Source organism: Gadus morhua, chromosome 9 (genome assembly GCF_902167405.1).
Source record: "Gadus morhua chromosome 9, gadMor3.0, whole genome shotgun sequence".
Lineage (NCBI taxonomy): Eukaryota > Metazoa > Chordata > Actinopteri > Gadiformes > Gadidae > Gadus > Gadus morhua.
The window spans coordinates 26,107,206-26,112,513 of record NC_044056.1 but is presented as its reverse complement, the minus strand read 5'-3'; the positions used below and the strand labels follow the sequence as shown (position 1 = coordinate 26,112,513).

Below are 5,308 nucleotides of genomic sequence, written 5' to 3'. Positions count from 1 at the left end.
GCTAAATTTTTATCCAGTTAAGATGAATTGATTTTACAAGCTTGTACAAAAGCGTTTCTCTGGCTACGATGTGGAGAGGACCCGCATCAAGGTCGCCATCAGAAGCTTGCTGGAAAAGGGAACCCTGGTCCACACCAAGGGCATCGGAGCATCTGGGTCTTTCAAGATCGCGATTAGGTCCCACACGATACACCTGAAGCTCATAGAGCAACGCAAAGATCCACCAATAGTGCAAGAAATCCCAATGGGACCTGATCACTCAGCAGATCCTGCCCTATATTGACGGGTTTCAACATATCCAGGAAATCTCAAACCATATAAATCGTTTTGTAGATAATGTAAATGTTACAAATGAACATGCTACAGTACTGTTATAACAGCTAACGCTTTGCAAATGTACTTTTTGAGAGTTTATTGTATATATGTGCGTCAGAGTATCCGTTTGTTTGTTTGCTAGGTGGGAATGTGGTCCTGGCTATGACGGTTTACATGCGATGACATGATTTTCTTTGGCTCATCCAGATCCAGATACGAATAAATGAGAAACCCTCCATTGTTGTCCAGCCGTCCTGGACAACAAAAAACGCATTCGCCAGAACCCAACGCAGATCGACACCCGTTACACCAGCTAAAGCATCATGGACGATGGTTTGCTGGTAAAATGATCACTGCAGCATACGTCCCATTACCAACATATCATAACCTTTTCCCTGATTCAGTAATGGCAAATCAACTACTGGTGCCAACACGCAGATAGGTCTGTAGAACTTGTTAAACACAGATGTATATACTGAAGTTTTTTTTTCTGTATATACAGAAGCTTGCTGGAAAAGGGAAGCCTGGTCCACACCAAGGGCATCGGAGCATCTGGGTCTTTCAAGATCGCGATTAGGTCCCACACGATACACCTGAAGCTCATAGAGCAACGCAAAGATCCACCAATAGTGCAAGAATATGATGTTCCAGTGTTTTTGATATTGCTGTTGTATGTGAAAGATGGATACAGGAAGTCCGCTAATACTGTGTGTACTCTGATCGATATCCATGTGATCAATAGCTTTATTCTCCATGTTTGCTAAAGGCAAAGACCACTTTATTAAATCCCAATGGGACCTGACCACTCAGCAGATCCTGCTGAGTGGTCAGGTCAGGAAAAAGAATAGGAGTACTTTTACCTTGCTCTGTTGAATTGCACATGTTTTTATGTTGTGATTTAGATGTTAGCGACAGTAGGATAGGACGGATGAAGATGTGATGGTTTGATTAGGGAGATGTTTAGTTGCAGTTGAAGGTAAAGTCAACTACTGTTTAACTCGCTGGCAGTTAAATCAACCTATCCGCCTTCTTTCCAAACGAGCCTTAGTATTTTTTTCTTGGTAAACAACTGACTCCGTATTGTCTTGAGGGGAGAATCGACCAACGTGGATACATCATTAATCATTATCATTAATGTCTGATAACTTCTTATCAGATGCTGACCTAATGCTCCTCCTCCATCCTTCTCTTCCTCCTCCTCCGGAGGAAAGACGATTGCCCCTTAACAGTCAAGCAAATCCAGGGACGCTACAAGATCCAAGAGGAACATAGTACCTCCCAAGCGCTTCTCTTCCTACGTCACAGAGCCGAGGAAGATGTACTTTGTTGCTTGCTTCTCTGAGAACATCTTCAATCAGTGTATCTGTGCCACTTTAATTGCCATCTAAAGCTAAATACCGGCACGAGACCGATAGTCGACAAGTACCGTAAGGGAAAGTTGAAAAGAACTTTGAAGAGGGAGTTCAACAGGGCGTGAAACCGTTAAGAGGAAGGGTTTGGGGGTGAAGGTGGCCGGTGGCTTCGGCCTCTGGCTTTACAGCACTCTCTGTAAAGCCAGAGAGTACACAAGCGTTTCTCTGGCTACGATGTGGAGAGGACCCGCATCAAGGTCCTTGTGTCACTCTGAGAGTCCACACACGATACACCTGAAGCTCATAGAGCAACGGAAAGATCCACCAATAGTGCAAGAATATGATGTTCCAGTGTTTGCTAAAGATAAAAAAGACCACTTTATCAAATCCCAATGGGACCTGACCACTCAGCAGATCCTGCCCTATATTGACGGGTTTCGACACATCCAGAAAATCTCAAACCATATAAATCGTTTTTTGTAGCTAAAGTCCCAGTGCTGCAGAGGATATTACGGGATTGGACCTACGCTTTCTTGGCTGTTTTTTGGCTTTGAGCTAAAAAAATAAATACAATATATGAAGATTGCCTATCCACCTTGGAGCTTTTACATTCACGTGAACTTCTAAAAGGATGTATCACTGCTAATATTTTACAGAAGAATTGGAAAGTTTTCCACCAAAATGGAAGGGACTATTCCATGGATAATCTTTTCATTTGTGTTGTTAATTTGTCATTGTGAAGGTAAGACCACGCTGTGAATGACTAAAAACGGTTAGTCTTTTCAGGGCAATGACTGCCCTCTTGCTCTTTCTGGGAGAAATCCCCACTCTCTCCTTTACCTCTCTGGCCAACCGTTGGGCCACAGAGGGCCTCTCCTTCAAGGAGCCAGCACAAGGAAATTCCAAATCTATGTTACAACTTCCAAATCTAAATATGTTGAATGGTGAGACTAATTCTTTGTTAAACGAATAAACTAAACCAGGGGTCTTCAACGTTTTCCCAGCCAAGGACCCCCAAACTGACGGAGAGATGGAGCAGGGACCCCCTACTTATGTATTGTATAAAATTGTGTTTCATATTAAACTATCCTTCTTCTTAATTGAAGGAGCAGGCAGAGAAAAGCTCTCTCCATCGGATCAAAAGTGTCCATGTAAACGCGGCAAATGTGTTGGATTCATGTTAATGTGTAGTTAAAGACATTTCGATTTGTGGAAACAATTGCGGGGGGAATATAAAAAAAATGTCTAATCAACAAAAACTTTCGCGACCCCCCTGCAGTACCTCCGCGGACCCCCTAGGGGTCGCGGACCCCCTGTTGAAGAGCCCTGCTCTAAAGGTGCGGCCACTCCAAACGCGTTACTCGCGTTAGGGGCGTCCAAACTCGGCATTTTTGCATAGGGAACCATTGGTATAGGCGCGTAGACGCGTTACATGCGTTGAAGCGTCGCGTTAGGCGCGGCAGACGCACGTAATTACGCACGTAAACGCAGTAACGCGCCCAACGCACCAACGCCCGGAGTTCAGAAATCTGAACTTTCAACGCTCCAACACGTGGCGCTTAGCCGCGATAGCCAATCAGCGTGGAGCTTGACCCGACGTCACTGGGAGACAGAACAGAAGCAGAAAGAAGCAATGGAGGACGCACTTATAGTGGCGGTGTGCAGTCAATCTGTCCTGTACGACACCACGCTGGTGTCGGTACAGGGACGGAATTAAAAAGGAGCAGGCGTGGGTCGTCGTGGGCCAGGAGACGGGGATTCCTGGTAAGTTGAGTGAATAATTTGTATATTGCTTGGCTTCAGCTATCGGTTGTGTTTACTATGATACAAGTTCGCGCCGGTTAGCGGTAGCACCAGTTAGCACTAATATAAAGTGATGCTACTACAACAGACTATCCCGCTTGTCAGGCTACACAACTTAATATGTATATTACTTTCTTGTCAGTGGACGTATGTCGCAGGAAATGGAAGTCCCTCAGGGACAGGTACATGAGGGAGAAAAGGAGGGAGAAAGAGGAGGGAAAAAGGAGCGGGTCAGCGGCAAGGACAGGGAAGAAATGGAAGTTCTTTGCGGTCCTGTCCTTCCTCGACCCCTTTGTCACACCGAGGGAGACCAGCAGCAACCTTCCTTGGTGTGCAGAGATGGAGGTAGAGATAGAGGATGACGGGGCTGCAGAGACTTCAGGGGTAGGAGAAGCAGACGAGGAGCGTGATGAGGCAGCAGCAGCAGCAGGGCCATCGCACAATACAGGTTTGTTGAAGTGAACGTATACGTATACAGCTTCTGCATTATGACCACATTCTGTATTGAGGAAAGGTTTATAGTGCTGCACGATTCTGTCTCCATCTTTAATGTGCTGTAATATAGATCACTCGTATATCTTCCAAGCCAAAAAAAACCCAAGACTTCTTACTCAATAACAGATCAGCTGTCAGGAAATGAATCGGACCCTGTCGATGTTCCTGCTGCTGCTGCTACTGCTGCTACTCCTGCCCCTGTCCCTGCCGCTGGCCCTGGCCCTGGCCCTGCCCCAAGTCCACCGAGCGGTATGTACAGGACAAAGTTGTATAGCTTTAATTTCAGGTGTCAACTATGTTTATTGCTAACCGTTTAAGCTTTAACTGATATGAATACTGTTAACGGATTACTACTATAATTGATACTTCCAACCAACCACACATGCAGGTTAAACAGGTGTATTGATAACGTTTTGGCTTTTCAATTGTGAAGGTAGTATTGCACTAACTTACAAATGATGGTGTTTTACATTTCATACAGGGAGGAAGAGAGCAAGCGGGGTACCATGTGGGAACACCCCGATACAGGAGGCCATCCTCCAGGCCCTGCAGAGGGATGGAGAGTTGTGCGCAGACGCACAGTTTTTAAACGGCCTACTTCCTTCCCTGAAGAGATTGCCACCAGACGCAAAGGAGTATGTGAAATTCCAAATTCAGTCATATTTGACGCCACCCAATTCACCCTTAATTTGGAACCCGTCTAATCATGCTCCTGCTCATTAGCAAGAGTGGTGGTGACAATCTCTCCAGGGAAAGAACTGGGCTGCTGTGACAAAAAAGAAGCTGTTTGTGAGAAAGGTAGTTAGTTAGGTAAATCCTTTCTCACAAACAGCTTCTTTTTTAGGAAGATGTTAATGTTCTTGTTCTTGTGTTCTGTTTTACATTTATAATATATTGTTCTATGTTGTTTTGTTAGTCGTTTTGTAAATAAAATATTTTTAATAACTCTTCTCTGAGTGATTTTAAGATCTAGCATGCACGGACACAAATACACATACATTTTGCTACTTAATATAACAATTTTAATAACAACTTAATAATAATGAAGGAATTGCTGCTTATGTTTTGTGATGGTGGCTCTTAAAAGAGCCGTTTTGGGGTTGCTTGTGCACTGCAATAGATGTCGCCCTGCCACGAGACGGTTCCTTCTTCAGAGAAGTAGGAGGTGAAGGTCTCGCGGATCCGAATGGCCTCTCTCCCGGCGTTGTTTGCAGCCACTCTCCCCAGCCTTGGCAGAGGCTCCACCGCACCACCCGGGATGCACTCCCTCACTGCTGCTGTTGGTGCTGTTATGCGGAGGAAATTGTGGAGCACACAGGTGGCCTTGATGCATCTCTCTGCCA

The 5,308-nt window shown here is 45.1% G+C and overlaps 1 long non-coding RNA gene across 1 annotated transcript; it reads left to right on the top strand.

Moving 5' to 3' along the window:
• The first annotated feature begins 3,212 nt into the window (after positions 1–3,212).
• Positions 3,213–4,910, top strand: LOC115550260 (uncharacterized). Its single transcript, XR_003977875.1, has 4 exons — positions 3,213–3,431; positions 3,613–3,918; positions 4,092–4,214; positions 4,447–4,910. It is a non-coding gene; the product is annotated as an uncharacterized LOC115550260 (long non-coding RNA).
• The last annotated feature ends 398 nt before the right edge of the window (positions 4,911–5,308 follow it).